General features: G+C 41.5%; 1 protein-coding gene and 1 pseudogene across 5 annotated transcripts in view; both read right to left on the bottom strand.

The window, feature by feature from the left end:
- Positions 1-24,129, bottom strand: part of CHRM2 (cholinergic receptor muscarinic 2) — a 2,909,771-nt gene that overhangs the window by 2,204,145 nt on the left and 681,497 nt on the right. The window lies entirely within an intron of this gene.
- Positions 15,515-15,614, bottom strand: LOC122816018 (annotated as a pseudogene).

Below are 24,129 nucleotides of genomic sequence, written 5' to 3'. Positions count from 1 at the left end.
ACAAACAAGATGCATACAGGGGCAGTATATGACACATGTGGGGGGTAAGCACCTTGGGAGGTGAGTTGGTATAGCGGAAGCCCACAAGCTTCCTAGTAGTAACAATGGGACTGAGGTCTCCACCCATGGACAGTCACTACTGTACCTTCACAACCCCGAAGGTGGCTGTGCTGGGGGCTGAGCCACAGAGCCAGGCTGACTCACTAATTGTGACACACAGCCCTCAAGCTGTCATAGAAGATCACCGACCTTGTCGATCGCTCTGCGCACCACAACCCCGACCTGGCGATGGGTTACAGGTGCCTGTCTGCGCCCACTCCCGGGGGGGGCATGCCACATCCCTTGAGGCGGTTCCATCCAAAGTGGTGCAGGACCAATGGACAGGGAGGTGCGGGGTTGGGCCCCAGCATGCTGGTGCCTGGTGCCTCGGCCAGCTGAGGTTGGACAGGTGGGTCCGTTGGGATCGGCCTTCCCAAGCGTGCTATAGTGTTTAGATTTCAACATCATATATGGGTTAGTAACAGTCAACACATTCCAGGGTTAGGTATAACAGCAATCATAGATATTCCCATTAACCCAGACACCAGATATGGAACAGTTGCATAGAAAACAGAACACATACATATATGGGACCACAGTGGTAATAAGAACAGCATGCAGGTACGTTGATGGAACCAAGCCAACAATGTTGGAATAATTCATTATGGCACATGCATGGGAACTACTAGAATATGTATCAAATGGTTGGCCATTATCAGAGTCAGTACATACCAGTTGGGGTTGGTATGTTGATTATTGTTGGAAATAAGGTGGGGGGGAGAGAAAGATGTCAATTAACAGGTAGCATATTCCTGTACTCCACATTACTTTCCTAGTCAGTGCTGTTATCTGAACCTTACAAGTCTTACTACACTACCCTATACATCTATATTGGACACTGATATTGCTGTCAACATCATTACACATGAACCAGTTTTACCTGCAGTATACACCTCTTACCTGGTATACCTGTGGAGGGAATGTTTGTTAACACTGAATAACTGTTTGTACACATAGGGCCGGATTCCAGGTTGATGTTTTGCACTATGCTATCCAACTCTTTCTGCACAGACTCTGGCCATGTGTTGTCCACATGCTGGTATGCTTGGACATATCTAGAATATTGCCCTCTTTCACCTCTAGTGACCTGACACACAAATATACATGCTTTCCTATACAGTTATATTATGTAGCACAGTGTGGGTGACAGTGATCAGTGATACTTTATTATTCAGAGAAACTGCAACACTCACAATCCCCTACAATACTAGGGTGGATGGTACCAGTACAGGTTATATTGGCCTGTATTTCACAGCACAGTGTTCATATCCAATGTATCTGTGGGAGCAATGTTTGTTAGCACTACCTGACTGTTGCCACACAAGGTTCCAGATTACACATTAGTATTATGCACATACATCTCACTCTGTTACTGTACACACTCTCACCACAGTTTAACAGGCTGGGATGTAAATGGGACAAATGTGGCTTCTTAGTCACATAAGGTATTGGGGAGTTGCTAGTGTGTCAGGTTTGTTGTCATAGATGTGTGTCAATCAGTTGTATTTCTTGTTTGCTGCCTAGACGTCTGGGATCAACCCACTGATTTCACAGGGGGACAGGCTGATAGGAATTAGATATGGGCCACTTTAATAGATAGTCTGGACATATCTGTACAGTTGTGGTGTATAATTCTGTATGCAGACTACTACCACTGGCAGGATTCAAACAGTGGCTGTGTAAGATAATAAAACAACAGTTCACATCTCAGTCGCATGTGCTATTCAGGTTTTGTTCTGTCCATTTCCCCTGTTTACTGTCTATGTGTCTCTCACCTGTAGTCAATTTCCTCTGGATATTACACCTGTCATATACAGGCATTCCTACACATTCATATTATGGTGCATGGTGTGGGTAACAGTGCTTAGTACTACAGTACTATTACATGGGTCTGTATTAGAACATCGAAGTTTCAAAACTTCAAATATTCTAATATCGAACCCTATTCAGCAAAAGCTGAAAACATTGCACATACAGAACAGCAATTTTTTTCCTACGGAAAAAATGAGCTTTTCCAAAACACATACACACAACACAAGCACACCAAACAAACAGCAATCTACACACATACATCTAAAATCTTACACCTAACCCTACACTAAACTATACACACACCACTAACTTTCCACTTACCTTAACCCAAACCCTAACCCTAAGGTCCATCACTATCGCATACTCACCTCACCCGCACCCTAACCCTAACTCACCTAACCCACCCTAACCCTCACATCCACACAATCACACACATACCTAACCCCCACCCTAACCCTAACTAACCTAACCTGCACTCAATCGCACACTTACCTGAACCCGACTCATAACTTTCCACCACAGTACTAAAAATACCGAAGCAACAGAAACGGACAACCAAATTCTTTCCCTAGGAAAATTTTTTGGTTTTCTGTTGCTTCGATATTTTCAGCTTTTGCTGAATAGGGTTCAATATTAGAACATTCGAAGTTTTAAAACTTCGATGCTCTAATATAGACCCCTATTACATGATTGCAAATCTACATTACCGTATGATACTAGAATATACACATACAGTCCAGCAGTTAGACCTGCTTTGTCAGGGTATTACACTTTTATTGCCATACTAACAATATGAGACTTTTCCTGACATATTCTCTAGTGTATGCAGTACTTGCCTTGAACAATACAGGTTTTATACTAGCAATTACTTTACTACTACTTTTAGTTTTATTTCCTATGACAGTAAAAGCATGAGTATTACTAACCTGCCTCTCGTCGCAACCAAGCCAAGCAGCAGATGTGGGCCTCCTGGTTCGCGGCCCACTCCATTGCAGCTGTAGAATAAGAGGAATATTTAGCCATACCTATCCATGATATACCTGAGCTGGCAATTAATAAACAGGTAGTAGACTGATACACACGGCTGGGATATCCCCTGATGCTCTTGCCTCTTGGAGTCACTCCTCCAAGAGATCCCCCTTCTACCACTTAAGGTCAGCATAGTGGTGCCTGACCTGCTCACCAGTTCGGAGTATGCCAGTGGCACTGGTGAGGTTGTGGGCGAGATGGTCCCAGGCCTCTGCCTTATACTGGGAGCCCTGGTACTGGCCATGCAGCAGTCTCTGTGCATGGTCTTAAACTAGGAGTCCAGCCATATCCTTGGACTCCTAGATGCACCAGCGCTGCGCTCGGAAGCGCACTCCTTCTCCACTTACTGCCATAGTGCCTGCAAGGGGAAGCTACAGCCAGTTATGAGCTGTATTCCCACCTCTTGGGTTTAAGTAGGGCCGATTTTCCACACTTTTCCATGATTGGCCAGTTTTGAAAAGGCTAAGCTATGGGCAAACCTGCTTACCTAAAGCTGGCATTGTTTAAAGGGGTATACCACTGGGCACAAAGAGTTAGCTGGTCTACACATTGCTCACACCTCCTAAGCTGGCCTGTGCAATGCTTGATGTTGCTTACAGTAGACATTCATTATAATGCCTTTTTGGCATTGTGTTATTATTCATTACACCTTATATGTATGCCTAGTATCCCTGATTGATGTGTACGTACACTCTGTGGGGTCCTTCTGTTTTATTGGGGACTTCAACACTCTAAGTACACTTTACTTCTGGGCTTACTGCTGTACTCTAGTTCACATATTTATGTTATGTAGTTGGTTATGGCTCATATGACTGTATACTGATGCCTTCGGCAGGTTCAGTTTGGTTATACTATGGTGAGGACATGTTTACTACTACCTCATTCTTCCATACTTCTGTGATGGCTTGATGGATAGCTACTGGGACTATGGAATATAGGGTCCTGGGTTTGAGACCTGCATGGCTGTTTATTTTGTTGCTAGGTAGACAAAGGCCCATTGGATACAGAGTGATTAAGGCACTTTAAAGAAGTTGGAAGCAGGTTTGCACAGTGGTAAGCACTGCTTATTTCAGGTTATAGTTTCTTACACCCAGTTAGCTTCTACTTTGCTTAATCTGTGTAGGCAATACTTATCCTCTCACAAACACACTTAAACATGCTTACTAGTAAGTATTTTGAGAGGCTGATGAATGAAGAGAATGAAAGAGAGAGAAGGTTGGATGATGTGGGGATAGTGAATCAGGAAGTGAAACAGATTAGCAAGGAGGAAGTAAGGGCAGCTATGAAGAGGATGAAGAATGGAAAGGCTGTTGGCCCAGATGATATACCAATGGAAGCATGGAGGTGCTTAGGAGAAATGGCATTGGAATTTCTAACTAGATTGCTTAATGAAATTTTGGAAAGTCAGAGGATGCCTGAGGAGTGGAGAAAAAGTGTTTTGGTACCTATCTTTAAGAATAAGGGTGATGTGCAGAGCTGCAGTAACTACAGAGGGATAAAACTGATTAGTCACAGCTTGAAGTTATGGGAAAGAGTAGTGGAAGCAAGGTTAAGAAGGGAGGTGATGATTAGTGATCAGCAGTATGGTTTCATGCCAGGAAAGCACTACAGATGTAATGTTTGCTCTGAGAGTGTTGTTGGAGAAATACAGAGAAGGTCAGAAGGAGTTGCATTGTTTCTTTGTAGACTTGGAGAAAGCATATGACAGGGTGCCTAGAGAAGAGTTGTGGTATTGTATGAGGAAGTCGGGAGTGGCAGAGAAGTACGTAAGAGTGGTACAGGATATGTACGAGGGTAGTGTGACAGTGGTGAGGACTGCAGTGGGAGTGACAGATATGTTTAAGGTGGAGGTGGGATTACATCAAGGATCAGCTCTGAGTCCTTTCTTATTTGCAGTGGTGATGGACAGGTTGACAGATGAGATCAGACAGGAGGTCCCGTGGACTATGATGTTTGCAGATGACATTGTGATCTGTAGTGAGAGTAGGAATCAGGTTGAGGAGACTCTTGAGAGGTGGAGATATGCTCTAGAGAGCAGAGGAATGAAGGTCAGCAGGGCTAAGACAGAATATATGTATGTAAATGAGAGGGAGGGTAGAGGAATGGTGAGGATGCAGGGAGTAGAGTTGGTAAAGGTGGACCAGTTTAAGTACTTGGGATCAACAGTTCAGAGTAATGGTGAATGTGGAAGAGAGGTGAAGAAGAGAGTACAGGCAGGGTGGAATGGGTGGAGAAGAGTGTCAGGAGTGATTTGTGACAGACGGGTACCAGTAAGAGTGAAATGGAAGGTCTACAAGAGGGTAGTGAGACCAGCTATGTTATATGGGTTGGAGACAGTGGCATTGACAAAAAGGCAGGAGTCAGAGCTGGATGTGGCAGAGTTAAAGATGTTAAGATTTGCACTCAGTGTGACTAGGATGGATAGGATTAGGAATCAGTATATTAGAGGGTCAGCTCATGTTGGACAGTTTGGAGACAAAGCAAGAGAGACGAGATTGCGTTGGTTTGGATATGTGCTGAGGAGGGATGATGGGTATATTGGGAAAAAGATGCTAAGGATGGAGCTGCCAGGTAAGAGGAATGGAGGAAGGCCTAAGATAAGGTTTATGGATGTGGTGAGAGAGGACATGCAGGCGGTTGGTGTGACAGAGCAAGATGAAGGGGATAGGAAGAAATGGAAAGAGATGATCCGCTGTGGCGACCCCTAACGGGAAAAGCCGAAAGAGAATGATGATGAATGACTTGTGCTTATCTGTGCTTACACCTTCGTACTACTGCCTTATTCATTATGACACTGACTCTTCACATGTGCATTTTTGGCAGTACTCCAGTTCATAAATATATGTTATTTAGTGCATTTTGCAATACAAATATTGGTTACACCATGCTTTGCCATGTAAAACAGACTGCACTGCAGTGGGACTCGAACCAGGACTGCCTGTTCATTAGACGAATGCTTTGCCCATTACACTATTGTTGTGCTGCTTTATTTGCATATATTTTCCTTGTTATCTTCTTCAGCCTTTTAAGCTGCTTTAACCATAGTTAAGCAATGGGCACACCTGTGCACCCATAGTTAGCTGTAGTCAGATGTTTAAAAAAAATAAAGTGGTTCTTCTTTTGATTTTTATGCCTTTTGCTGTTGTACACATGGGAGACTGTTGGTTGGGTATATGCGGACACCTATGAGCTGTCTCACTCATTTATTTCCACTTTGTGCTGTTCTACATTGCAGGGGCATGTTTATTCTTTGAGCTCTGCTCTCAGACATGCCCCTTGCACTCGTACACACTCCGTGTATGCCTGGGAGGTCAGGCAGTGCACCTTCATTAATCATTAATATGCACAACGCACTGCCATCCTCCTCCTAAACGGGCCCTTCCATGCAGGACTAAGCTAGTCCTGCATGGAAGATTAATGAATCTGGGGGGATAGTGTATATATATATATATATATATATATATATATATATATATATATATATATATATAAATATATATATATATATATATATATATATATATATATATATATATATTGCTACATTTACTGCATGTGATCATTTTTATATTGGCAAAATGAATCAAAAATTAAAGGATAGAATAAGCTCACATCTTTCATAGATAAGAAGGAAAGTGAAAAGAACTGCACTGAGTAAGCATATTTTGCTAAGTGGTGATAGTCATTTTGATGATACAGAAAGTGAACAATGGGATAAGGAGAGGTGATATTGTTACTAAAACTGAAGTTGCTGAGTTTAACTGGATAACCTATTTTAGGCTGATAAGCCTCCAGGATTAAATCTAAGAAATAGTGTAAAACATTTAAAAATGAAGAGTTTGTTTAAGGTTTCATTTTTGTGTTTTACTGTTTTTATCTATTTTTTATATATAGGTTTATATATGTGTATTTTAGGGCTGAAATTTAATGTATTTAATTTTAATTAATTAACTTTTAATTAGTCAGATGACTAATTTAAATGCTGGCTTACAATATAAAACATGTAATGGAGTGAATGTTTTTATGGCATTGAAAAAGAGTTTGAAAGCTCTGCTTTTTGCATTTTGGATTCAGTAATAAAACATTGGATGGTTGAGTTCTGCTGTTTTTTTTGTTTCTGAAAACCCGAACATCAAAAAAAACCTCAAAAAACACAAAAATCTACCTTTTTTACATTTCTGCAGGGAGGCAAGCCCACCTGCACCCCCCCGAAACCCCTGCAAATTATATATACCAACTCCAAGATCATACTACAGTGAGGAAAAGAGAAAATTTCCCGATCCACATTATACCGTGATCTCTATTCAAAATGTTCAGGTTTTCAAAAACTCAGTCATTTGGTCTCGACCATATGAATTTCGAGTTTCTGAAAACTTAACTGATAGAAACCTATACATATATATTTATATGGGTTACATTTCAAATCCCAAAACACCAAAATCCTGAACATTATTTTCAAGAGACAAAAATAAGGAAATTTAAAATCCGGAACAAGAATATTTTCCCAGGGAAGTAAACCCTTGCCCATTATGGGGAAATATGCACTTTTCCCCACTGTATGTGATCCTGGAGTTAGTATATATAGTTAGGGGTAGTGTGGAGGATGCAGCCCCCCACATCAGGTAGGTTATGCCCCCCAAATAGGTGGATTTCAGATGGTATGTTGTGCACAATGTACTTTTAAGTAAATTTTTACTTGCTATGTGAAAAATGTTGTTGCGCAGGATTTTGACTTTTATTTTCATCTTGCGAAAATAACATTCCGGATGTTGGTCTTTCAGGATTTGAAAGTTATATATACATATATATTATCCTCAGACAGGAAAACTGTGTATGATTTTTTTGAGAGAAAGATGGTCAGAGAGAATCAGCAGTATCTGCATTGGGGCCCACCATATTTAACGTTAACATAAGCACTGTCAAAAGAACTGGGTGGCATTTGGACAAGTATATTGTTTGCTAATTATGCATTGACAAGGTCTGCAAACTATCGGTGTTTGATTAGGACAAGATACAAGACATTTAGACAAATTATATATCAGAGGCAAGATAGACATGGTTTCCTTCAATAATAAAATGTGTATAGTTTGAGTAAAAATATTTGGGCTATCCCACCTTGATCAATATGCAGATTGCGATTAGTTTTGATAACACAAAAGATCTGGAACTTTGGTGTAGAGGGATAGCTGGCATTTAAAAGCATAGACATTACGATGTGCATCATCAATCTTTGTATATTATGGCTTTTAAGGGGAAACCATAAAGCTAGTCTTGATTTGTGGTTCTCTGGAAAAAGACACGCTCTTTACAATGCATTGTGGGATTCAGACTGATATATGAGTAATAATAAGCTGCACTGAAAGCTAACAGTTTGTTAATATCATAGTTCAGGTAAGCAGTGTGAACCATTTTGCCCTCATCCATTGCTTTGGTGACCTTCTCAAAAAAGTCTGCCAGGTCGAGTAGGCGTGACCTGCCTTTGATGAAAACAAATTGGGTTGAGTCCAGTTTCTGGTGTTTTCTTATGACTTTATTGATAATTTCTATAATAATTCTCTCCATGGTTTTGCATATGAGACTTAGGTTCATAGGTTCATAGGTAGGTACTAGGCTATCTGCCCGAGGGAATTTATAAGCCTAGCCAGAGTGTGTCAGCTTTCGCCGCCCCATTGATTAATTAACTGAGCCTCTGTCAAGAAGAGCCAATGAAGTGATCCCAGGGGTGTATTTTCTGTTACCCATCCACTTGTCAAGGTTTCTCTTGAAGAGTGTTAGTGAGGGGCTCTGCCTAATGTAGATAGGAATTTTGTTCCAAAGCATGGGGAGTCTCTGTGACAGGAATCTATCCCTCCAGCATGTTCTATTTATTGTTGTGGTGAGGTTTAGCTCACTACAGCGAGTGGCTCGCAGTGACCTGGATTTCTTTAGATGGAGCATGTCCATCAATTCTGAGTTGGACATGGCTTTGTAAGTCAGGCAGAGATCACCTCTGAGTAAGCGATATGCCACTGAGTACAGCTGGAGGTTTTCCAGTCAGGCTGCATAGGACATATGTTTTAGACCAGTAATCCTCTTGGTGAGGTACTTTTGTGGTCTTTCCAGCTGTTGGAAGTGTCTTGTGAGGTACATCCCAAATGGGGCATTGTACTCTATGATGGGTCTGATGAGTGACGAGTAGAGAGGCACTATAACCTCTTTATTTCTAGATGTGAACCCTTTAGTAATTAGATGGGCTACATAGAAGGATTTCCTAACTACTTCGGCAATATGATTGTCAGAGGAGAGATTACTATCTACCTGGGTCCCCAGATCTCTTGTTACCTCTTCTGTATTAAGGGGGCTGCCACCTATGTGGTAATTCATGGGTGTTTTGTTTTTCCCAAACAGGATGACTATGCGTTTTTTGGCATTTAGCTTGAGACCATGACTTTGACACCAGGTGTCCATCTCAGTAAGGCCCTTATGGAGAATTTCCATGTCAGCCGGAGAGTCAGTTAGGGCTCCCAGTTTGCAGTCATCAGCGAACATGGTTAGCCATAGTCCTCCTGTGTTTGCCTGTACTTCTGAGAACTATATGCCAAACAGTAGGGGTCCCAGGACCGAGCCTTGTGGGATGGCACTTGTGACTGGTTTAAAGTTGGACCTGGAGCCCGCTATTCCTACCATGTGAGTTCTGTCTGTAAGCCAGATGGCAACCCATCTCGTGACGTGGGGGGTTATGTTAAGGCTGGTGAGTTTTTCTATAATTCCTGAGTGGGTAATGGTGTCAAAATCCTTGGCGAATTCAAGGTAGGCTGTGTGAACTATCTTCCCCTCATCTATGGCCTTGGTGACTGTCTCGAAGAAGTCAACAAGGTGTAGCAGGCATGATCTGCCCTTAACAAAGACGAACTGGGTCGGGTGAAGTGTTTGGAGGTTCCCAATGTCTTTGCTAATGAGTTCCATGATGATGCGCTCCATAGCCTTGCAGACCAGGCTAGTCAGGCTTATGGGGCGATAGTTGACAATGTAACGGGCAGTTCAAGCAGTCACTCCAGTACAACACCAAGACCGTAAACAAGTTGAGTAAAAAACAAGATACATTTAATGTAGAAACATGTTTCTACATTAAATGTATCTTGTTTTTTACTCAACTTGTTTACGGTCTTGGTGTTGTACTGCAATGACTGCTTGAACTGCTCGCTACGTTGTCAAGGTTTTTAAAGTGTTGCCATTTATTTCAGTTTGTTTATGGGGGGATAGTTACCAGGGTCAGTTGTGGCTCCTCCTTTGTGGAGCAGAATAACCATTGCTGTGCACCATTCTATGGGCATGTAGCCTGTGGAGAGGCTGAGGTTGAACAGTGTATTTAGGTGGGGGGTTTACTTCGTTCTGTAGTTCATGCAAGATGCAGCCTGGGACACCATCTGTCCCAACTGACACTGTGCTTTCGGCTTTTGAAAGGGCTGTTTTCACCTGTGCATCTGTGATTTCTGGGACACTACACTTTTCTGGAATTGTTGTGGGCCCTTTTGGAGGTGAGAGCGGGATGAAGTTTGCACTGAATCTATCTGCCAGGATGTTGGCAATATCAGTGGGTTCAGTATATTTTGTGCTATTTTGTACTAGCTCAGGGCATATCTGCGAGTTGCCACTTAGATTCTTGACATAGCTAAAGAAGGCTTTGTGGTTATCTTTTGAATCCTTGGCTATTTTTCTTTCAAAGTTAGCATTGGAGTATTTAATGAGGGACCTTAGTTTCTTACTGATACTGATCAGGGATGTCTTTTCTTCTTGGGATTTGCTATTTTTCTGAACTAGTTTCCTCCTTCTATTGTATAGCCTGTTTATGGCAGGGGTCCACCAGACTGGTTTCCTTCTCTTAGGGGAGTGAGTCTTGGTTTTGCTAGGGATGGCATGATCCATGCATCCTTCTAGGTGCTCATAGAGTGCATTTGTAAAGGTTCCTGCATCTTGGCCACTGTTATCCTTTAGCATGAGGGCTGTGAAACGTACCACCTCTGTCTTAAGTAAGGTGAGGTTTGCTATAGAAAAGTTTTTCTCTGTGGTTTCCTTGGTTGGAGGTGGTGGTGTGGTGAGGACATTCAGAGTGATTAGTTTATGGTCTGATCTAACCAGTGACGGTTTAACCTCTGGTGTGGAACACCTGTCACCCATGTTGGTGGTGACCAGGTCCAATATGTTTTCACCTCTGGTAGGGGAGGTTACCAGCTGATCCAGGGTATTTGAGTTGATAAATTCCTGGAAGCGCTGGACTTGGGAGTTTGCACTTGAGTAGTTTTCCCAGTTAACGATAGGGTAATTGAAATCACCCAATATCAGGGTGTTCGGTTGGACCTTCATGTTTTCCAGTGTCTCCAGAAAGGTGGAGTGGTGGTCCTGGGTCATGGAGGGTGATCTGTAGCAGGCCACAATTTGCATTGCAGATTTGCCTGATGTTAGTTGCACATGGATGATCTCGGAGGTATCATGTTGTGCCACTAACCTGGAGGTCTAGGTATCCTTGATGAATATGGATGCACCCCCTCCTTTTGTGTTTCGGTCCATGTTCTGTGGCCAAAATGTGTGGTATTAGTTGTAGCCTGGTAGTGCTGGGGTGCTCTGTGGAGCATTGAACTAGGTTTCAGTTACTGCACAGATGTCGACATTCTCCATACTGAGGAGTGCTTCGAGCACGTGCATTTTGAGATTTAAACTCATGGCATTGAGTAGCATAACCCTCAGTTTTTTGTTAATTGTGCTGTTTACGGAGGTGGGTTTGACTTTTGAGCCTTGCCTAAAAAAGGCACTATGGGGGCAGCAAGAGCCTTGGCTAGTAATCGAAAGCCAAGGGGTGACAGGTGCAAGCCATCTCTTGCGAAGCAATGAGGCCTATCGAGCATGTCGTCCCAGGCTGACAGACACTGGATCCCTTTTGAATGACACCAGAAGCTTAGCCAATTGTTGAAATTGATCATTTTGTCTTTATACTGCGGTACCATTCTTGGTGAGGCAGTATGCTACTCAGGGTCAGGGTCATACCTGCCTGGGCTACATGATCAGAGAGCTTTTCCATGTCTCTTTTCATGTAGTCCAGGGAGGTATGTCTCAGGTCATTCACACCATGAACAATGACAGAGTCATATTTGTACTTGTTATGGAGTGGCCTGAGTGCTTGTGTTATGTGGCGGATTCTGGCTCCCGACAGGCAGCTAACAGTAACCTTCTCCTTGTCCAGCCTAGTGAGTGGGACGTCAGTGTGCCTGACTATAGAGTTGCCTATTACTAGTGTGTTAGGTATGTTATTTCACCTTAAGGGCTGTGATTGTGCGGCACACTGATTTTGTGTTTTTTGTGTTGTCTAGTTTGTGACGGGAGGTGCAGGTTTTTTGGGTGTCTGCTTTGGAGGTCTGTGATGCTTTTGTAGGTTTTTATTTAGAGCCTCCAAGTATGATTTTCTGTATTTATGTGTATTTTTTGCCATTGTTGGTTTAGTATGTCTATGTGAGGCTGGAGGTGTAGTGCAAGTGTTAACCTTCTCCTCATGACTGCCTGTTCCAGTCTTGGGTGGAGAGAGCTTAGCCTCCAATTTAGCTATATAATTGCATCTCTCGCATATGTTAATGTTTTGTGGTAGGAGGAGAGGGTTGTCTGTGTACATGAGGCAGTTGTAACATTGCCTCAGGATACCCAGGTTCACCAGCTGGACTGGGGAGTATACCTGAAATTGCCCTTTGGTCATGCCTAAATAGTAGGGTGAGCTGCTTAGTCGCTTGGTGAGGGGGGTGAATAACGAGCCTTGCCCTGCAGGGCAATCAAGTGTTGGAGTATATTAGTGATTGCTATTAGGTCTGAGCAAGTGCTGGACTGTATGATGCTTTTTAAGTGCTTAGGTTGAGAGTTATACTACTTTCAAGGGAAAAACTGAAGAGGAGACTTGGTGGAGCCAGGGAAAATTTAGCTCTAGCTAACCGGCACTGCCCGGACGTGCAAAACCGTGCAAACGTGGTTTATACAGCAGGGAAATGAAAGAGATAGAAATTAGCCCCAAATGGCCAATAAACTATTAACTTCTGGGCTGGAACCACTTCTCTAGGGACAGATGGCTGCTCAAAGCTCCCTCTCTCACAGGTGAACAGAGAAACCTCCCTCTATCCAAGTAAGGTATGGGCAACTCAGAAAATTGTAACACAGCCCTGAATTCATCACTAGCCTGAAAACTGGACTATAATAGCTTAGAAAGGTGGGAAACAAGGGAATTTTTTTTAAAAGATAAGGCAAAAACATTAAAAAAATACACTTAAAACAGCTTTAAATGATTACAAACAGTAAAAAATACACTTAAAACAGTTTTAGATTACTACAAGCAATCAGAAAAGGCTTTTAAACAAATTACCCAATTAACCAGTAAAAAAAAATCTCAAAACTGAGCCCTGTTCCTGTAGTCTTCAATCAGACAAGTTCTAACTGCACACTCCTGCCACTGGGGTGCAGGGGAACCTTCTCCAAAAAAGAAGGCCTGGATTAGTGCTCAAGTTATACAAACAAAGCTAGATTCAGCAGGCCTGGATCTAGTCTATGCTACAGCAAACAAGGCACACCAATTTCAGTAAGAAACAGTTTAAATATGCAGGTACTATAAGCCTTTAACCAGAAATTCCCAGCTCAGAAGGGCAGAGTCCAGCCTCTCCTCCCACAAGAGTGCAGACCATGAACCTTCTTAATGTAAAATAACTGGCCTGAAGCCCAAGTTCTTAAACCAGAACTAATATACTTTTAGAATAACAGACACTGAGCCTTCAATCAGCAGTTCCCAACTTAGAAGGATGTAAGCTACCTGTCCTGCCACAACAGTGCAGACCAAAAACCTTCTTAATGTAAAACAATTGGTCTGATGCCCGAGTGCTTAAACCAAAAGGCTTAGAATGATAGCTACACATTAATCAGGTTACTACCAAGCAGTAATAAATACAATTGAATACTTTTAAGAAGGCCTGAATTAGTGCTCAAGTTATGCAAACAAAGCTAGATTCAGCAGGCCTGGATCTAGTCTATGCTACAGCAAACAAGGCACACCAATTTCAGTAAGAAACAGTTCAAATATGCAGGCACTATAAGCCTTTAACCAGAAATTCCCAGCTCAGAAGGGCAGAGTCCAGCCCCTCCTCCCACAAGAGTGCAGACCACAAACCTTCTTAATGTAAAATAACTGGCCTGAAGCCCAAGTGCTTAAACTAGAACTAATACACTTTTAGAATAACAGACACTGAGCTTTCAATCAGCAGTTCCCAACTTAGAAGGATGTAAGCTACCTGTCCTGCCACAACAGTGCAGACCACAAACCTTCTTAATGTAAAACAACTGGTCTGAAGTCCAAGTGCTTAAGCCAAAAGGCTTAGAATGATAGCTACACTTTAAGCAGGTTACTACAAAGCAGTAATAAATACAATTGAATACTTTTAAGAAGGCCTGGATTAGTGCTCAAGTTATGCAAACAAAGCTAGATTCAGCAGGCCTGGATCTTGTCTATGCGACAGCAAACAAGGCTCACCAATTTCAGTAGGAAACAGTACAAATATGCAGGGACTACAAGCTTTTAACCAGAAATTCCCAGCTCAGAAGGGCAGAGTCCAGCCTCTCCTCCCACAAGAGTGCAGACCATGAACCTTCTTAATGTAAATTAACTGGCCTGAAGCCCTAGTGCTTAAACCAGAACTAATACACTTTTAGAATAACAGACACTGAGCCTTCAATCAGCAGTTCCCAACTTAGAAGGATGTAATCTACCTGTCCTGCCACAACAGTGCAGACCACAAACCTTTTTAATGTAAAACAACTGGTCTGAAGCCCAAGTTCTTAAACAAAAAGGCTTAGAACAATAGTTACACCAAGCAGTAATAAATACAATTGAGTACTTTTAAGATGACACAAAAATAAAATAAAGTAGAAAGAAACACAAATACAGTAAAAGCAGATGAAAAAAGTGCAATTTTTTTTTGAGTGAGCAAATGAGATGGGCCCAGGAGGAGTATTCAAATGCACATTTACAAGAGGGGCGGGCAGTTTCAAAGCCACCAAGATTAACACCAAAACAAAAATAGGGAGGTTGGATGGCAAAATGAAAAAAACAGAGCCACAACCTCCAGCTAGATAGTATTCAATGCAACACAAATAAATCAATTTAAATGCAGTATTATTTGAAAAAAAAGTGCAGAAACCCCCACGTATCACTGGCTGTTCAAGAATTCTAACAAGCATTAACTGAAAAAACAGAGCCACAACTTCCAGCTAGATAGTAGTCTTAGAGGTCTGTAGTTTCCAGAGTCTGTAGATGGCCCATCATTTTGCAGAGGGATGACTGTGGCTGTTCTCCACTCATGACACACAAAGCCTATTTGGATGCTACAGTTAAATAGCAATTCCAGAGGACCTGAAAGATTATGTTTCATATTATTTATAAGGCATCCTGAGATATTGTCTGGGCCCACTGATGCACTGCTCTTGTCCTTAGAGAGGGCATTAAGGACCTCTTCTCTAGTGATAGTAGGGGGAGTTATATTTATTGCTATTTCTTGTGGGGAGTTTGAGGGAAGAGAAGAGTATGGAAATCTTCATGAATTTACATATCATCTTGCACAGGGGCCATGCTAATCTCTGTATTGTTCCAGTTTTAGTTTATGTACTGCTAAAGCTATCTTGAGTGATTGCAATAAATGCAAACTCATTTACATTGTAGGAATGAAAATTAGGCTTAGTTATTCTTATCTCTATGAATTACAGTAACATGTGAGTGTTTAAGTCAACAAATCCATGTATGTGGTGCTCGGATAGCTCTGAAAGTGCTGTACATAGTAGCTCAGAACCAAGCTCCTTGCAAATGCACAAATATGGTGAATACAGTACACAAAAAAGGGAAAGCTGTGTCAGATACAGTTGAGTTTGCATAATTGTAATGCTTAATCCTTACACATTGTGTATGCCTTGACACACACCAGCACCTCAAATCACTCAGTAGTTTATATGACATAATAATGACATCACTAAGAAGAAGGTGGTGATTTGTGGATGCAACACTAAGAAAAGCATGCTTAAAAAAATGATTACTGCATGATCTTCAGGTTTATTATTCAGATAAAGATAACAACATTACAGGTCAGAAGCAGGAACACATATAAACAACTTAAAAAGTCCTGATTTCATAACTGAATTGTATTTACCATATCAAGGAAATGCGAAAGCACTGCTTTACAAAATATAGCTATGTGACAAAGAAGCTTGACAAAATCAAACTTGCGAGTGGTAGCATCCCTAGGATTAAGTAAGGTTCCATGCAGGAATAGCTTATTCCTGCATGGAAGCATCCATTTAAAAGTAGCATGGCAGCGCACCATGCATAGTAATGAAGGCTCGCTGCCTCTGCTCTTAAACGGACACGGAGCATGGGCAAGTGCAGGGGGTGTGTCTGACAGTAGAGCTCCCACAATACACATGCCCCTGCACTCAGGAAGTGCTGCCTGGCAATAATAATGAGTGAGAACACTCATAGGTGGCTGCATACCTCCCAACTTTCCAAATCTTGGCAGAATGTCCACATATCATGGCCATACAGCACCCCAATTGTCCTGGAAAATCACTGGGATGATCTCAGGATTGAAGTCAGTAAATAATGCATACATTTCAGTGTCCAACTTCAAATCCATGATAAAACGTATATTAAAACAAATCCTGTTACCCTAGCAACTGTCCCAAGTTTATAAGAGCAATAATGAAAATATGTTCATAGTTGTACCACAATTTGTCAAGCTTTGTCCAGATCATGTGCCTGCAGAGGTTGAGAGGTATGTGGGTTTGCTAGGATGCCTGCCAAATGTACAGATGCATGCAGGAATCCACAGCAATAAGTGAAACCTGGCCCTTCCAAGAGAAAATAGCAATAGAATTTTTTTTTATCAAACAGATTAAATTTAACCATAGGTGTGCGGGTTTGCCCATTGCTTAGCTATGCACACTGAAGCTTAAATGGCACAAGAAGATAAATAGCAAGATAGATGCAATTGAAGCAGTACTGCAATACTGTAGTGGTCAGAGCATTCGCTTTGTGAGCAGTCATTCCTGGTTTGATTCTCACTGTAGTAAATTCCATTTTCCATGTCAAATCACTTTATGAACATTTATGAATATTTTTTTACTGTAAAACTTACTAATTAACATATATTTGTGAACTGGAGTACTGCATTCAATGCAGACGTGAGGTGTTATTGTAATAATGTGGTAAAATCCACAGATAAACACAAGTGCCCCATACAGTATATGTACATATGAATCAGGGATACGAACTGAAGGTATAATGTGTAATGAATGATAAATCCATTGAGTGTCCAAATCACCCCTTTCCCAAGAGCCATGTTACATTTCTGTCCAAACTAGTGTGGATGTAAGCGGGAGTAAGCACTTTTAAGCAGTAGTAAGTGGGTTTAAGCCCATTTGCATCGGGGTAAGCAATGCGCACACAGGTTAAACAATATTGAAGCTAACTCCCTGTAAGCATATTTAACCGAAAGTTGGCATTGCTTACCATCGTGCAAACCCACTTACAACTGCTTAAAAGTGCCTTACTCACTCTGTATCCAACAGCCGCTGTTCTGCACAGCAACAAAATAAACAGCCCTTCTAGGTCTTGAACCAAGGACCCTGCACACTATAGTTTACCAGTAAGCTATCACAACAGTACATAACACTGAGGTATCCCCAAACAGATCCCCATACAGTTTTATGTTGTATAACCTACTACATAACATAAATATGTGAACTGGAGTACTGCATTAAGTCCAGATGTGAGGTGTCATTGTAATAAAGTGTTGAAATCCTCCAATAAACACAAGGACCCCATACAGTGTATGTACACATGAATCATGGATACCAAACAAATATATAACATGTAATGAATGATAAATCAATGCCAAACAGCAAATAGTGTACAGATTAAACATTAAGCAATGCTAAGCATTGCACACCCATGCCTACTAGGTGTAAGCATTGTGTAGGCGAGCTAAATCAGTTTGCCCAATGGTATACCCCTTTAAGCAATGCCAACCTTAGGTAAGCAGGTTTGCCCATAGCCTAGCATTTTCAAAACCATCCAATCATGGCAAAGTGCAGAAAATTGGCCCTATTTAAACCCCACAGGTGGAAATACATCTCATGTACAATGTGGAAGCAATAAACATTCCAAAGATACATATACACACACACATATGTGTAGATACACACACACACATATATATATATATATATATATATATATATATATATATATATATATATATATATATGTGTGTGTGTGTGTGTGTGTGTGTGTGTGTGTACACACATATATATAGATATATATGTATATACACATACATATATTTAGAGGGTACACAGCATACTGAACAGCCAGAATTCCTACAATTGCCACCTTTTAAAATGGACAGTGCATGATTCACTAATACAAAAGACAACTATTGTATGAAACATATACCCACAGAGAACTCAAACGATATGACACCACACACAGGTTTGCATACATAAGAAATGTTTATTTGTGTACTATTACTGTTGTATATGCCAGGTCATATAGTTGTTAGGTGTTTGAAATACTAATAACTGAGTAATGCAACTCTCAGGCAGATCATTTTTATGCAGTAATCCGAAAGCATAACATATGTTGCTGTCCAGGCCAAGGCCTTCAATTAGTACAACAGTAAAAAATATCTGGGCCAGAGGATAACAATCAATCAACAGTAAGTAATGCAGATGTATAGTTCAGCAACCTCCAATTACACTCTGTACTCAACCCCTAGGGGAAAATAATTAAGTTGCCACAATGAGGATGTATCTATTACATAACAATGCTTAACTGAAAACATCACTATTACACTGACAAACAGAAGAGTCTGTATGACAGTAAGCACTAGGCCACCAATGTTCCCAAGGTGAAATGTATGAAAATGTACAGCCATATACTTAAGGCATCTTACTACTGATACCCCTCACATGTTGTAGCAGCCTAGGTTATATATGGTGCGTACCCCACCCCATAGACAGACTTACAGGGGCATATAACACTGTTACATACACTGACCTGTGGACTGCAGAAGGGCACACATGTTTTGTCCAGCTGTAGCCCACATATATATGGACCCTACCCCACAATATGTGTCGGGACCACAACATCACTGGAATGATGGCAGGAATGGCAGTGTGACATAATCACAGGCCACTACATAACAACCTCTTACTGCATGTCATAGATTCATAGATTCATAGATTAGTACTAGGCTACCTGTCCTCGAGTGCCATTTTTTTAAGCCTAGCCAATTATCACATTTGAGAATCAAACCATGTACCGTGTGTTTGTGTAAGCACCTTAACCATTACACCAACCTCCCACCCAAAATAATCAGCCCTTGCAAGTCTCAAACCCAGGACCCTGCACACCATAGGCACAATGATTTACCACTAAGCCATTTCATATGGCCAAATCCTGGTATATAGGTGGAGGACAGAGGCCGGAAGATAGGGCCATATTTGAAATAGTGTTGCTATACACTGAGAAGGTTGCTGGTGTTACAGGATAGTTTGCAAAATACCCTTAGTCAGGAGTATGGAGTCTAAAACACAAATGTATGAAGCCATGTACCGATAGTACTCAACAGACCAAATGCCAGTGATATATCTGACACAAGACTTGTGTGGTGGACAGACAAAACATAACAGGTAATCCTCTGGCCATCATGTGGATAGGTTCACAGTTGAGTGCTATGCAGACAGACTGCATTCCATGCTAAACTAGTATGTACACACACACCCTGTAGCACTGGTGGTATGCAATGCCTAGAACAACACTACTCACACTGTCTGTAGGTCTGGAACCTTATACAAATATGTAGCTGGCCTGAGTCTGCAAGTCCTCTTGTAAGATATATTGCTACCTGCTGCCTGTAACACTGTTGCCCACACACAGGAAGGATGTCCTCCATACAGGAAAGGTAAAGGGACCATGCCCATACGATGTAGGAATTTATAGTAGTGGATTGCCATGACAGTGGTAATTGGAAATACTACACAGCAGGCTGCATGCAGGTAGAAAGTGGTGGACACTGATTGGTGAAGAGGCTATCACCTGAGCATGTGCCTCACTTACAAATTCCATGCTGCAATCTATTCAAAGCAGCTCAATCCATTTAGTGGAAAGAGACTGAGATAGAGAGAGAGAGAGAGAGAGAAAATATATATATATAGAGAGAGAGAGAGAGAGAGAGAGAGAGAGAGAGAGAGAGAGAGAGAGAGAGAAAGAAATTAAGAAAAGTACAGCAAACAAACAAACACACATCCATCCAGCCATCCACACAGCTAACTATATCCAGAAGAGACATCATTCCCACAACAGGTATATGAAGCATATATGCATGTAATTGAATGTAGTACGTGGTCCATAATAATGGGATAGATGATGGGGAATGATTCATATGTGCCATCAGGTGTTGTTCTTGTAATGATGTCCAGCTGAACAACAGCTATGGACAATAGTGTCTGTCCCTGTGGGCAGTGGGCCATACCTGTCAACTGTGCAGATCATCACTGACTGACAAGATGTAAGCCATCATTCCTAGAACTATGCAATAGAGTGAAAAAGCTAATAAAACAGGACAAATTCCAATACTACCAGTCTGCCCTAGACTCCTCACAACACAGCCCTAAACATTTCTGGTCCTCCATAAACTCCATCCTCCACCAAGGTAAAGTCAGTACCCTTCCTCTTAACATCCCTCACTCCTCCAAAAATATTGCTACCTCATTCAACACACACACTTTACACAAACCATACTATCACTAGCTAAACAACACAACCCCCTCCCCTCCAACCCACACCTTAAACTAGTAATCTCCCCACTGCCTTCTCTTTTTCTCCTGTACCTACCTCCAACATAAAAAAACTCTTAACTAAACTTAAGCCCACCACCTTAACAGCAGACAACCTCCCAAGTGAATACCTACAAATCGCAGCTGATGCTCTAGCCTACCCAGTCTCCATCTTGATTAACCGATCTCTGTCAAAAAGTTATGTTCCCACACTGTAGAAAGTATCACATATAATTCCCCTCCACAAAGGTGGCCCCTCCACAGGATGAACCAATTACTGCCCCATAGCTATTTTCTCTCCAAACTACTAGAGAGATGCATACACTGTCAGGTCTCAGACTACTTCCTTACTAGCAAGCTCCTTTCCAATACTCAGCATGGTTTCCAACCAAACCATAGCACCACCACTGCCTTACTCTCCTTTACTAACACTATCCTTCAGCATAAAAACAATGGCTATCTCTCCTCTGCTACTTTCCTAGACCTATCTAAAGCATTTGATATGGTTCCACACAAACAACTCATCGCTGTCCTCAATAACCTATCCTTCACTCAATCAGTCACCAACTGGTTTCAGAGTTACCTGTCTGACCACCAACAATCCGTTGTATGGCAGAATGACATATCTCTCCAACTACCTGTCTCCATAGGGTTTCCCCAAAGATCCATCCTTGGACCCCTACTCTTCTGTGTTTTCACCAATAAGCTAGCCTCTGCCACCAAACATGGCACACTCATACAATACGCAGATGACTCAACTATCATCTGCTCAGCCCAGTTCCAACCCAAACTGCAAAAAGTCACACAGGAAGCCTTTTCCTCTGTTGAAAATTGGATATCCAATGCTCAATTAATACTCAACCCAAAAAAAACTAAACTACTCATCTTCCAACCCACCAAACATACTCAAAACAACTCTCACTTTAACATCACAGCAAAAGACAAAACCACTATATACCCAACTGAACCCACCAAATTACTAGGAGTGGAAATAGACAAGAAACTAAAATTTGACATTCACATATCCATGACCATAAAAAAAATCCACAAAAAACTAGGAGTGTTATACAGAAATAAGCAACTTCTCACCAAAGTAGCAAAGATTTCAATAACAAATTCCCACCTTATCTCCACCCTAATTTATGCCTCTCCAAAATATACCAACCTAAAGCAATGCAATGCAAACAAGCTAGAGACCTGCTCCAACAAAATCGTCAAATTTGCCACAGGGGCATCCTACCATAGTCACCACTGTCTCTCACTTGCTGACCTGTGCTGGTTTGAACTCCCTCACCTCCTTTAATGGTATCAACTCTCTCTCGCCCACAAACTAGTAAACCATCCACTAAACGTCCCATCCCTCCAGAATCTACTCCAACCCTATCGCACCACCAGACCACTAAGATCCAGCAACAAAAATCACTTGCAGATCACTAAAGCCAATAACTCTGCTGGTGAAGCACTATTCTCTTGCGCCATAGCCAAATTATGGAACTCCCTCTCACCCACAATTTCCTCCGTACCATCATGCACCCACTTCACAACCTTACTAAAAGTGCAGCTAAAAACATGCTGGCTATGCCCTTGCAACTCCCACTTTAATATCACCCACCCCATCCAACCACTACCTTTCTTTCCACCCCACTAACTACCTTGATTATAGCAAGCTCAGCTGATCATAAGCCTAGTACTTATTATACAGCAGGAACTTCTTATTGTAACATTTGTTATTATGTACTTTGCAGATAAAGATTTTAGTTGTCTACTGATATACTATGTTCTTCATCTGTAAATATGTTTGTAATTAATTGCTATGTTAATCAAATTGTTAATCGCTATGTAATCCAATGTAACTACGGTCTGTTTATTTTAACTGTGGAGCTTTTCTTCCCAGGCCTCTGCTGAAAATGGACCTACGTCCAGTCGAACACTCCCGGTCAACAAATGTAAATAAATAAATAAATAAATAAATAAATCATAGTGTGTGTTGTATAATGCAAGACATGTATATTAGTGTGGCCAATAGCTGGGGGTGGAAGTAAAGCCATTATGATGGACATGTGGGTTCCAGAGCCCACCACTTGCAGAACAGTCATGTTAACATGTAATGTAGCATGCACAAATGACATAGGTGTGTAAAAGGCTTACCTGCAATATGTCCCTATATATACCCCCCTAACATTAGACTGTGTCCACATGTGGCACCTGTCTGTGTTGTAGTGTTGTAGCAAGGCAGAACAGTGCAGCTGAGCAAGAAGGAGAGTTAGAGAGTGTGGACCTGATGTCTGAATGCACCCCATATATATATATATATATATATATATATATATATATATATATATAAATTATATATATATAGGTATATATATATATATATATATATATATATATATATATATATATATATATATATATATATATATATATATATATATATATATATATATATATATATATATATATATATGTGTGTGTGTGTGTGTGTGTATATATATATATATATATATATATATATATATATATATATATATGTGTGTGTGTGTGTGACTACATATATACAAACACACACACACACACACACACACATATGTATATAACTACATGTCCCCTACTGTTGAATGACAGTTCTGCATGATATTTGTGAGGGAACATCACACATATCAATACACACACATATATATACAGCAGTAAGTGTGTGCGGAATGGATGGTTATGTCAGGTGTGAACCTCATGTTGGGAACACATTGCTCTTGTTTGTGAAGGTGGGTTTGGTAATTTGAAGAAGGAGAGCAGGTATATTTGTGGAGGTAGGTTGTTCTGAAAGATAGAGAAGACAGAATACAGTGGTGGTATATGACACATCTTGTGGGTAAACAGCCTGGATGGTGAGTGCCGTCTGCGATGTGAAACCTCATGAGCCCCCATATGGAAACAATGGGACCAAGGTCCCCACCCATGGGCAGTCACAACATCAGCTTCATGGCTCTGAAGTTGCCTGGGCTGGGGACTGAGCAGGAGGAGCATGCGGACCCTGTGAGTGTGTACTGAGGGCCTCAAGGTGCTGTAACACATCCCTCAAGTCTCTGTGGAGGTCCCTATGCACCATACCCAGGACCTGACTTCGGGTGACAGGATCCTGTCTGTGTGTGGTCCCGGGGGTGTGAACACCATCCCTGAGGTGGTTCTACCTGAAGGTAGTGCATGACCAGTCGATAAGGTGGCCACAGGGTGGGTCCCACATGAGATGTGGTCTGGTAACATGGCTAGATGAGGTAGGTGAGGTGGTTCTGCTGGTGACTGTTCCCC

This window comes from Protopterus annectens, chromosome 11.part0 (genome assembly GCF_019279795.1).
Source record: "Protopterus annectens isolate FY-2018-M chromosome 11.part0, PAN1.0, whole genome shotgun sequence".
Lineage (NCBI taxonomy): Eukaryota > Metazoa > Chordata > Ceratodontiformes > Protopteridae > Protopterus > Protopterus annectens.
Note: the sequence above shows the minus strand (reverse complement) of the source record. Positions and strands in the feature narration are given on the sequence as shown.